General features: G+C 35.1%; 1 non-coding gene across 1 annotated transcript; it reads right to left on the bottom strand.

Moving 5' to 3' along the window:
• Positions 1-832: 832 nt before the first annotated feature.
• On the bottom strand, positions 833-904 carry TRNAM-CAU (transfer RNA methionine (anticodon CAU)). Its single transcript has one exon. It is a non-coding gene; the product is annotated as a tRNA-Met (tRNA).
• Between the last annotated feature and the right edge of the window lie 12,379 nt (positions 905-13,283).

Genomic DNA, 13,283 nt, shown 5'->3' on the forward strand with positions numbered 1-13,283 from the left:
CAATGTTTAAAAGCCTTAAAAATTGAAAAATAATTCTGATCACAAAGTTATTAGATATTAGTAAATCACTAGATGGCAGCACGATCGACTTTTACTTCGTGTTTCATATCTCCGCATATGTGAATCTACAAAATTTCTCTATTTACGATAATAGTATAAAAAATCAACAGTAGTTTAATTAAATTATTTTCCAAAAAATTATGAACTTTTCTTTACGTACTGAAGATTTTTAAGACATCTTTTCCTAAATTCATTATTTTTTATTTCATATTTTTTACATAAAACGTAATTTATTATAAAATGGAAATATAGTAATTACAAGTGCATCACAGTTAAAATATCATTGCATTTTAGTATGCTTTATCAAAATCTTTGCCTCAAATTTTCATATTTGGATTCTAGTGAATACAGAAGTGTGTTATATCGTTACTTTTTAAATAGATAGAAAATAATAATATATAGCAGTGTATGGTATAATATTTTTTGGTTTCGGAAAAAATATCCAAGTATATGTAAAATTAACATAAAGGATGGGCAGCATAAACTGGAAGTAATTTTAAATGTTAATTAAATGAATAAATTTTGACTGATATCGGGAAACGTTATTCCTAAAAGAAATCAGAGAATTTTAAGTAACTCGAAATTATAGTGTTGATTTTTATACCGTTCAAACAATGAGCGTAAGAAAAAAAAAATTCTAGTGGAGGGTGAAAATAATTTAAAAGGTTAATTAAATGAATAAATTATTCTTAAAAGGAATTTAAAGATTCGAAAGGAAAAATTATTGTAAATTGTACGTTAAACGCAGAAAACCGTGAAAAAAAAATACAACTAGCAGAGCGTGGTTTCGATCCACGGACCTCTGGGTTATGGGCCCAGCACGCTTCCACTGCGCCACTCTGCTACGGTAAACTTATGACGAATATTTCTACTGCATCCTGTTCATTGATCGATTGTAGACTTTGTGGTTTTAGATGTTATTATAGTATTTCACAATGCGTAAGACAAATTTTCAAAATAATTTAAATAAATGTATAAAAGAAGCTTTGAGAAGTGAATACAGGCACGAAATAAATTATAATGTGAAATATGTTGATTCATTTTAAATTAAAAGAATATTTTTTAGACTATCTTACGGGCTTACCTTTTATGGATCTGTTTAGGTCTCGGAGTTAAAACAGTTTCTTAACAATACAATAACATAGCATTTTAGTTTCGCGTATCATCTCGTTTACGTAACGTAACTTGACGTCCGTCATTTTCGGGAATAGATCCGCATTACAATTCACGGCCCGCTTCCCGGGTAAAATTTCTAACATTCTGTAGGTGCTACTCTCAGATTTTATAAATGTGGTTGACGAGTTTTAAATATTTATGTAATTTTTTACCCTTGCTCAAGGAGTTCAGAAAATGAGCTTCCTTAAGTTTTAAAATAGTAGGTTCTTCCGCATAGAGGTTGTTTTCTTCTTGCTAATTTTAAATTTATAACATACGTTCATGATGTAGCAATAAAAGCGAAAATCTTTAAGAAAACGGAAATATCTGATGTTATTTTTGATGGTTCTGAAAAACATAACACGTGGGAAGACAGACTGAGCGGTGACGAAGATGATGACAATGATAATGATGGTGTCGAAATGCAAGCTATAGCAGACGACACAGGTACTCAATCATTTGAGGCTTAGGATTTAGCAGTGGATAACATTAAGAGAAGGCGATATTCGAGAGTCGGGGAAGTAGAAATGAAAATGTCTTATTAGATATTGTAATGTTACTATTCCTGTGTATTTCTTACCGGAATGTAGGTTTCCTCTTAAGTAAATAATATTGTGAGAGCTACCAGTAGTTTATGCATGACTACTTTTGATTTATTATGTTCTTACTATAATCGCATCCTTCAGAAATTAAATTATTCGCATAATTTTCCTTTCTAGATTTTTGTACGATGAAATTAGGGACAAAATTAAGCGAGTAAATACGGTAGGTCTCCTTTTTCTTTGAACTTCTAATTTAGATCACCTTTCGAAAATACTGTAAAATGTAAACATATCAAAGGTTATCAACTTCAGAAAGGAAATGTTTCGAGTAATCCGATAACAAATTTACAAGTTTTCTAATAAAAAGAAAGAAAAAAAATCTGAAAGCTTTGTATGTTTGCTTTAGTTATTAAATATCATGTTCTTCTTACATACGCTAAATAATATTGAATTCAATATCAAAATCACAAAATATTTAAAAACAATATATCTTTATAATTTCCAATAGACAGTCTTACGCGCTGCGGGTAAAAATGTTTTATTCCGTATAGTATTGCTCGCTTTCAAACCGTTGAATTTGTTACTCAAAAATTCATTAAAAATATGAAATATATATTTCGAAAGTCAAAACTCGGACTTCCAGGAGCCACATGTTCGAGTAGAGGACTACGTTATTAAAAATTTGATGGCTCTAGGTGCCGTCTTTTTCTTTCACAATATTCATGCACATTCTTCTATATTTAATTTCTATAAATATAATAGAGGATGCTAATATTTGGTGGCAACAATTTTAAAAGTGATTCGCCATTTTAAGTGGACGACGCAAAATACCGTTTCAAGACTAATAATACCCCATATGGGCTAACGCCTGTTTGGGCTAATAAAATATTGTATTTAGAAATATGACAGACAAATTAAAGTTTTTTTAATACAAAATTGAAATTGAGCGAAGTTATTAAATTAATTTTAAGTAGTTAAATAAAAGAACTATCGGATCTCGTCTTATTTGGGTTTTCGGCTGAAATTACAACTCCACTCAGAAGCTAAGAAACAACTACGCCGATTTCCGTCTTACGTATAATGTACTATTTCAAGGGATGACGGATATAAAAGAGATTCCTTTTTTGCAGCACACCTCTGAAAAAAACCGTCATTAAATGAGAATATTTGACAATTCTAGAAACATATGAGGACATGGAAGGAAATTTTTACAGGAAAATAAGAGGGAAGAGTTCAAGACCTTCTGATCGCGATGCCTTGTCGATATAATTCTAACCGTCAAGAAGAAATTTTTCCTGACTACGATCCAATAACAACGTGAGAATAAACGTAATACTCCTTTGTACAAATGACAGCAGTGGTCTCCCTGTCTGGTCACACCATTCGAAAAGTTTACAGGATCTCTGTAATAGGAACTCACTAGCGTGGAACATGCGCGACCAAGGTATCACTTTTAGTGCTTTCAGGAACGCAAAAATTTTACACTCTCATAAATTCATTGCACATCGTGGAGAATAAGCCTTTGATTGGGAGCTTTTCTTCTTTTAAAAATTCTCAATTTCCTTGCAAGATTTGAGTGCGAGCGGAAGACCTAGGCCTGCATTCAGAAGTTAGAATCGATTTTTAAGGAATGTTTACTATTAAAACAAAATTTATCTGTTAAATTTGCGGTTCACTTACATAAGAAATCTGATGTGTACAGCACATCACTACCGGTACGGAATATTAAATTATAACCATTCTTTCCTGCCTTTAATTTATTTCCTCGAATTTCATACAGATATATTTCTCATTCAATTAATTCAGTTTTCACTTCGCGACAAGGTAAATATACAAAAAAAAAAAAAAAAAAAAAAAAAACCCTCAAAATATCTATATCAAAAATTGAAAGATATATAAAAACATAAAACACCAAATGCAGTTAAAATAATTAATTTTTTTTTAAATTAAAATTGCAGTTTCTACTCAAAAACAAGTAATTCGGCCAGCGGGCAAGAAGGCAGATTTTTCGGTGCACAAAACTGAAGGTTTACATTAGAAACTGACTTAATTTGTTGTGGACGCTATGCTGAGTCATTCTATGGAATAATTTAATAACTTAAATGATAATTCCAGAATGGATTAAGCATAATTTAATTCGCAATGATAAAAGAACACGTTACTTTGTTGTTACGAAGCTTAGTTTCTCTATATTGGCAACAAATCCACTATTCTGCCAAGTTTCAATTGTAAACAATGTGTTGTATATGGCTGCTGTCATAAGAAAATTAGGCTTAGCCGCACTTAAACAACTTTTAAATAGTCGATAATTCTACATCTATAACATGAAGGTTAACTAAAGGCATAAAAACTTTAATTGGAAGATGAGAACAACATACTTAAATCAATTATTTTTACAGCAAAAAATGCACAATTTACAAAAATATAAGAATAAAGAAACTGAGCTCACTGAGCAGAGTAACACAGTGGATATATATTATATATTGTTGCGTTTTTCTTCTGACACCAGTTGCTACGTTATTTTCTCCCTTCATGTTCGTACAGGGTTCGTGAGAATTTGGAGTGAATAATGACAATACTACTTGATGAAGTATCGAAACACACTTAATTGCCCAGTATTGTCAGGGCAGCTCCAAAACATGTTTTTACAGTCGTCGATGAACTCCTATAAACACGCTTACACGATCAGCGACACAGCCTCCGGGTTATCAGGCTATTACGGCAATGCACTAGAGTACAGCTCCCGACTCTGCTCGGTCGTTCTCGGAACTCCACGTACTCTCGTGACTCTCCACGCTACAACTCGCGATGCACTCGACGACACACAGAGCACGGCTCCCGACTCCTTGGTTCAGTCGTTCCCGGAGCTCAACACGCTCTCTCCACGATGCACTAACCGCGATACACTACGAGACTCTTTCGGTGCACTCGACGACCCACTCGGCATTCGCAGCCCGGCTGTCAACTCGATCGACTCCGCAGAGATTGATTCGCTAGACGAGACACCAACTCGATACTAACTCTCCGCGTACCAGCTGGGTTTATATAACATTTGACTGGTGTTCGAGAACATTCTCTGGGCTAACCCGGTAAGAATTCGTTCCAGAAGGTTCTCCATCCGTCCATGGCATATCGCCAATTTTGTCGACAAATGGGCGATTTCTTGCCAAATGTGGCAACCCGGCCTTCCCTTGTCATTTTATGGCAACCATAAAACTGCTTTGCGGGGAAGCTATCTCACCGCACCTGTACATTTCGTAACAATATATATATTTATATACTTTTGGTGAGGCCGATTGCATCCAAATTCGGAGGTGCACATCTACATGTTATAGCATTCTCATATACAAAATTTCAACGTTATGAGGCTACTCGTATTTGAGTTATGCGAGATACATACGTACGTATGTACAGACGCCACGAAAAAAATCTCTTTTGAATCCAATTTAAATCAGTTTTATAATTCGTTTGGTTTCAGAGTCCTTTATTTTGTCCTTAAGTACAGATGTCAGGCAAAAACATCGTTAAATTGTATTCAATAGCAATCAAAATTGATATTTTCGTTGAAATATGATATCCGAAGTTTTTCGCAATTACAATACTTTTTTACTTAGTACAAGGAAGTAAAAAAGTGCCGGAGCATTTCTATTTAGAGCTCCGGTGCGGTCTAGCTGAAATCGTAATTTATCTCGAAAACTGAGCAGTACTGGATCTGGGCTGCCCTGGGTTCCGGGCGGATTTTAACACGTGGACGATGCGGATACATGTAATGAAAGTAAAATTTTAGAAGTGCTGATATAGGAACACTGAGAAGTAGAAGTGCTGATATAGGAACACTGAGAAGTAGAAGGTGTTGCAGTGTCGTTTGGCGTAGATACTTGTAGATAGATGCTTAGAGCTTCGACCCAAATTGAAGAGGAAGAAGTCAAGCCGGATTAAATTCCATTCTTATTTAAATTCACATTTGTGGCCACAATTCATTTGGCACTCTTATCGTGCCTATTCAAGAACACTTATATTTTTTAACACTATTGCGATAGGAAGGGAGCACAGCGACGTCCAAGCAGTACAGAGGGTAAAGCTAAAAGTAAGCATTTATCTAATATGGCAGTGTCTATTTTCATAACATTTATATCTTCGAATACTATTGCGACAGGAAGAGAACATAGCAGAATGAAATGGCGTCCAAGTAAAAACAGAGCTGCAAGCGAAGTGCGCATTTATCCAATATGGCAGCTCACCAAAGAGAAAGGTTTTGGTTTGCGTTAGAAAGGTTTCAGTTCTCAGAGCTTAGGCTCAAAATAATTACGTCTTCAGCGTTACGCAAGTTTTCTGGCATAGATTAATCTAGAAATGACGCAGCCCAGAACTGTTGTTATTATTTTTAGAATAAAGAAGAAATAACCAAATTAAAAACGAGGAATTAAGAGGTTATTATTAAATTAAATCATAAAGTTGATGTACATATTTTTTTATCTTACATATATGTGATAAAAACAAACTTAGGAGTAATGACGAGCAGCAGGAATTTTGATGACGTAGAAGTGTTGATCCATAATGACTAAAAAATTGGAGGTGATGGCAGATTAAATCTTCAGTTTTATTTTCAACAACATGTTGCGACTGCACATAAGTCGGTACGTTAAATGTGGCTGTTCCAAAAGGCTTACAATTTTGATAGATTTGCAGCAAAAACGAAGTAGGAGCTAAGGCAAATCGTAGAAAGCCAAGTGCGTTATAGTCAGGGTGAAATCTTAATTCAGACTGAGTTAGTTTCGGTTTTCGATGCATTTTGATTGGGTTGTTAATATTGCTGTAAAATTACTATTGGCTGTTTGAGTTTTAGTTCCATTTACATCAACATAATTATGTAAGAGTCACGTGATATGGATTAATATAGAAATGACGCAGTGCAGAGAGAGGTTACAATTTTTAGAACTAAGAAGGGGATTTTACTTTGCTAATTTAATTTTTTGGTACTTTTCCGTTTTGCCGGCGCAAGCGATAAAGTCGCCAATAATGGTACAACCGATGCCAAACGGAATATTCTCTCTGGTAACCTTTTACGCATCATTTTCAAAACAAGTCGCAGCTTTTTCTTATCAGATTGATTGTTTCTTTCAATACTGGCATATGGAATACATAGAATTTTTATCAGATAGTTCAGTTTTATGTCTAAGGCCATTTCCGGTAATTAAGTCAATTAGGATGCAATTTGCTTACCCGAAGCCGAGAATATAGAAAAGGTAAAGTCAAGGGTTAAGTTCATCCATTCTAATGAGAATGCATTAGTGAAGTAAAGCACAGCAGTTTTACATAATTTCTGAGTAAGCTATTCGTACGAATTGAAATATTTCTTGCATTTTAAACTTGTGTTCCAAATAAAGATTTAACTTGAAATTAATGTAGATAATTACTGAGAGCATTAGATTTTTGTAAAGTAGTTTACGTGAGATGAGATCGCTTGGAGTCACGTGATATGAACCGCCGAATCAGGATGTTGAACCATGAAAGCATAGTAAATTCTTAAATTAATGTCTTTTTACAAATTTATTGTCTTTATTTATTGGCTTTTTATAAAGTTTTAAGCGATATTAAAATGTTTATGCTTTCTTTTTTTAAAAGAATTCTTAGAACTGACATTTTTTTAATACTTTTTATGTGTATACTGCATGTTGTCGCCAATAAAGTCTGCTTGGCGAGATTTGCGCCGGCGAAACGGAAAAGTACCAATTTTTTAAATATTCTTTATTTTTCTTACATATATATTTAAATTTTCCGAATGCTTCGAGATTCCGTCTGACATGAAATAAATACTTAAAACGGATATCACGTCTCCGGTGACCCTTCTCTTTCTCTATCTTTTCTTTCTTTCTTTCTTTCTTTTTTTTTTTTTTTTTTTTTCTTCAGGAAACGTAATAAAGACAACTATTCAGGAAAACAAAAGACAATTAAAAAGAAATTGTCCCTCCATCGTGGAAGTAGCCAACTGAGAAGATGACCTCTTTTTAGAAGAAAAGTTTTCATGTCTGCTTATTGTCTTTGGTAGTTTCCGGGCTGGAAGGGGCCCATCGCTGGGGGACCCGCTTTCACTATTAAGTACATTATTTTTCTTGGGTCAGTGACCTCTCTAGTATCAAACGAAAGTCCAGAGGGAAGTTCGGGCTAATAACGACGAAAAGAAATGACAAATGCCTATGGGAAAACCGTACATTAACTGCTAAATGTATAGTATTAAGCCCCACTCCCACCCAATTAAAAAAAATTGATTTTGTGACTCTTTTCAAAGCTGCTCACGGATGAAAAAAATAATCAGCAACACCAGTTACTGCCACATTTCCTTCTTGCAATTTTTGTGGAGCCATTCAGAAAAAAATAATTCTAAGAAATTTGTCGATTGGATCTCAATGTTCACACCACAGAAAGCTGAAGAAATTAAAGAAAGTAATTCTTAAATCAGTATTCTTGGGACCTGCTAACTGAAAAGATCAAGCTTATAGCAAACAAATTTAACGTACAATTTGCAAATTTGCACAAAAAAAAAAAAAAAAAAAAAAAAACTTATAAAACGCCAAATGCAGTTTAAAAAAAAAAAAATCTGAAAGGTCTCAGATTTTAAATTACGTCCAAAGGGGCGCTTTTGTTAACATTCTGTCTGTTACCTTTATTTATTAAATATCACGTTCTTCGCACTTAACCCATAAAATTCAGTTCAAGAGTAATATCGCAAAATAGTTTTAAATTGAGCACATCTTTAGTGTGTCTGTGTGTATTTAATTATGGCAAAGCACACTAGGGCTATCTGCCTAAGAGGAGGGACGCCTTCGTGGAGGACTTTCTAAGGGAAACTGGCTCGTATACACGTTACACATGGGGAAAACCACGAAAACGCCCATGCAGCCAGCCCGTTCGCGGGATTCGAACCTCAGACCGAACTACCAGTGTTCAGCGACTTTACTGCTCGGCCGCTGGTGGGCCCTGAGCACATCTTTAGAATTTCCGGTACAGAGTCTCGCGCGTTGCAGATAAAAATGTTTTTTCTGTACAACGTTGCCATTGCTCGCTTTGAAATCCTTGAGTTTGTTAATCAAAAACTCGTTAAAGTTTTACAAAATACGAAATCGATCATAAAACAAATTCCAAATTTCAAATTTGGGCTTCCACATGCCCATATTCGCAGTAGGATTACGTCATTCAAAATTCGATGTCTCTATGCACCGTCGTTTCATCACAATGCGAGAAATATACATACATTTATGCAGATTTTTCATTATTTAATTTCTTCAAATATAATACAGGACTCTAACATTGGGTGGCAACAGTTTGTAAAGTGATACGCCATTTATAGTGATTCGACGCAAAATCGCAAAACGGAAACAATAGTCCTTCAGGGACAAAGCCCCTTTAAAAGAAATCTGAAGGCTTTCAGATTTTATATTACGCCCAAAGGGGCGTTTTTTTAACGTTTTGTGTGTTGCCTTTATTTATTAAATGTCATGTTATTCGGTTTTAAACCATAAAATTCAGTTTGCTTCATACATACAACCATAAAGTTCAGAATGGTCTGATTTTCTGTCAAAATACCTATATATATGTTAGAACAATTCTATATATGTAAATCTAATATATATCTTAAGTCGTGGTTTCGAAACATGAAAAACGCAAATTAAACTTTGTCTGTAGTTCCAGTAAAACGGGAGATATCGAGCTTTGTATATATATATATATTTTTTATAATTATTACTATTAATTTTGTTTTGGCATTTTGCGTTGGTTCACTATAAACAGCGTTTCACTTTTCAAAATGTTGCCACCAAATATTAGAGCCCTGCATTATATTTAAAGGAATTAAATAAAGAAGAATCTGCATAACTGTATGTATGTTTCTCGCATTGTTAAGAAACAACGGTACCTAGAAACATCAAATTTTGAATAACGTAATCCTCCACTCGAATATGGGCAACTTGAAGCCCAATTTGTAATTTGTTTTATTATCTATTTCACATTTTGTAAAACTTTGAGGAATTTTTGATTAAGAAGCTCGGCGATTTCAAAGCGAGCTATGGTAACACTGTACGGGGGGGGGAGAACATTTTTATCTCCAGCGCACGAGACTGTGTTTCGGAAATTCCAAAGATATGCTCTTTTTAAATATTTTGTGATACTGTTGCTGAATTGAATTTTATGTTTTATGTTTAAAAAGCTTAGAAAACGCCCCCTTTGGGCGTAATATAAAACCTCAAAGCTTTCAGTTTTTTTTTTTTTTTTCTTAAATTTTATTTTTATATTGTCTAGGTAAATTTTTAAGAGTTTAATTTTACTAGGCTTGAAAAGCAGAAAAGGTTATCCGGATAACGGGAATGCTGAAGATTATAGATGAATTCAAGTTTCAATCTGGTTGCCTTCGTTTGCATAGAATGCGTATCTTCAATGCGTAGTTTATATCACAGCTTAAGGAAAACCTAATAAATCTGTTTCACACAGTCTTTCCTAAGTACATTTTTATTAATCAAAAATCTTTCTTTCTATTTCTGAGGTCAACAGACTCTTAACTCTTATTTTCACAGCTATCAAAATCTAGGCTTCCATAGCATTTCATTACTTAAAAAAAAAAGTTGCTGTGAATATTTATTTATTTAGAAATCTTTGGGACGTATAAAGGTCTATAACCCGACAAAGTTTACATGACTTTGCAAACGCTTTGAACATATGGCAATCGTATCTCATCCAGTTGAGAAAGTACAGGTCATTGACCATCAAGAAGCAAATGAGAAGAGGAAAAAAAAAAATTCTTTAACGTAAACATCGCAGTGAAATAAAACAGATCATTTTTACACAAGCATTGGAATCAACTGATCATTTATGACATCATTACGCAATTAATAACCGAAATAGTTTACGAATATCAGCGCAATGAATAAAATGCTACTTATATCAACAACAACAAAAAAAGAGTGGTTTGTACTTTGACGAAATCGAACATGACTGAAAATGGCGCAAGCCAGAGAATATCTAACTAGCTCTTTCACCTTCTATTTGTCAATTCGGAATATCTTCCTGCATAGATAATGTGCATTAATTCCCTCCGATATTTCGAAAGGTACCGTTTTATGATAGGAAATGCTTATGTTTTCCCATTTCAGGAAAGTGGATATGCTTCACAGAATATATATAGGGATATAAAAGGGATATAAATAGTTGATTTATTAACCATCCACAAGCGATCCTAAAATTTCAACCGAGGTCAAAAAGAGTTACCTATCGCGAATGACGTAAAATGTTAGCTCATTGAAGCGAAGAGAAATGAACGCCATTATTACATAATTTTTGAAATCCAAGATTTTTCTGCTTTTCGAAATATACCTTTAGTTGGAAATTAGGAATAAAAATTTTCCATCTTTCTACATGACAATGTCCAAGACAAGACGATGAGAAGAAATTAGAAGTAATCATGGATTTTGTTTTGCAAACGATATTTGTATCGTTTCGTCAGCAAAGTAAAATAGCATTTTCGTATAAAAATACGCTTACCATATTAATTAAAATGTAAGCACTTTTGAAATCCGAAAGATGGTTTGGTTTGGTTTATTTAATTATGGCAAAGCACACTAGGGCTATCTGCCTAAGGGGAGGGATGCCTTCGTGGAGGACTTTCTAAGGGAACTGACTCGTATACACGTTACACATGGGGAAAACCACGAAAAACCCATGCAGCCAGCCCGTTTGCGGGATTCGAACCTCGGACCGAACTACCAGTGTTAAGCGACTTTACCGCTCGGCGGCTGGTGGGCCGAAATCCGAAAGATGTAATATTAGATTGTAAAGCCGCACTGCCGAGCCGATGGATCTGATTTCGAATTCCAGAGAAGTTTATGGATGTATGTTAGAACGTTATGGTTAGCGTATAGTGTTTATGAGGCAGGAGGCACTCAAAATACACGGTGAGCCGAAAGTCCTCGCGAGAGGTCGATGGTAGAGGACGAGAAGAGAAGCCTCGGACCGCCCTCCTGGTTGTTCTCCCTCAAAACTTGGGCGGAATCGCACAATTAGTGTGATAGAACTGTGCCTGTACGACGAATGGTAAAATTCTGGTGTCTCGTCCACTTGTATCTGTTAAATCGTAAATAGAGTTGCTAAGCTGTTGAACCATCCAGGGTACTGGCAACATGAAAACTAAAACCCTCTTATACATGAATCACTTAAGCTTGATTATTGTTGACGAAATACTCTCGACATCCAAAGAAAATAATCCAAAAGAATCCAAAAGTAATTTCAAATCCAAAAGAAAATAATCGGTGAATTCCTGGCAAGGTACAACTTTCTTTTTTAAGCAAGTCCTGGAGTGATTGTGGGAGATGACCAGTGCAGGATTTAAGTATAAGCTACACAAGTTGTAGCCTAGGGCCCCACTTTCTTGGCACCCCCCCAAAAAAAATAAAATATAGTATTACAGTATAGTATAATAGACTTATAAAGAGCCCCATATATCAAATAGCTTAGGGCTTATCAAATCTAAATCCGCCCGTGGAGATGATAATTATGATGGCAAATGATTATGGGAGAAACTTATAGCGAAGAGTTACGAATTGAGTTTTCCTGAAATTGTAATATCCAAGAAAAGAGCAGTAGATATGTCGAAAAGTTCTTAAAATGTTCATCTGCAGATGCATTAAGTTTTTTCGAAGCAGGAGACGTGAAAAATGTGCAATGCCTTCTTTGGATCTCGAAACCTGGACCTCTAGAATACGCGTCGAGTATGTGTCCAATTACACCGTGAAGCATGCGGAAAGGAAGGAGGAAATACCGCCGAATACCCCACCCCCCTTTGGAATGGGCGACTGGGGATTAGGGAAACCCAATCGCCAATCCTAGTGCCGTATCGTCCACCATCTTTCAGTTCGGGCGTCTACAGAAGAACACCCGAACTAAAAGGTTCTTAGAAAATGACTCTTGAATGGATGAATGAAATCTTATGACTCTTCTTATAGAGACATTAGATTTTTTTTGGGGGGGGAGTACGAGACGTGTAAAATGTCCAGTGATCTCACCGGGACTCGAACCCTGGACCTCTCGAATACGCATCGAGCACTCTGTCAATTGCACCATGGAGGCATAAGGAGTGAGAAAAATACCTTTATGTCTACTAGTGTGTTAAAAAAAAGTATTTGACGTGTTAAAAGTAAATTAAATGTAAATTTTGCGTATTAAAAAAATCCCAATGAAAGCGTGATGTCAGGAGTTTGATGTTCGAAGAAATGTAGAGCAGTATTTTGCTGAACTACTACTCGCTATCACTCCCTTTGCCGATTAGTGATAGGACAGCTGTAATCATTCGCGTTAGAGAATTAGATGAGAGAACGGACAGGAAGTCCCACTTCACCTTCAAAAGGATTTTGCCCTTTTCTGAACGTGGGAAATGATCTTCCGATACTAATCGATTTGCAAACATTAACATCGATATGTAGAATGTAGCTTGTAGCTATACAGACGATGTTCACACATTTTTTAGACGATGTATATTGTATT

The sequence above is a fragment of the Stegodyphus dumicola genome, chromosome 12, assembly GCF_044657685.1.
Source record: "Stegodyphus dumicola isolate Sdum_Otavi_A_Nest chromosome 12, ASM4465768v1".
NCBI classification, from domain to species: domain Eukaryota; kingdom Metazoa; phylum Arthropoda; class Arachnida; order Araneae; family Eresidae; genus Stegodyphus; species Stegodyphus dumicola.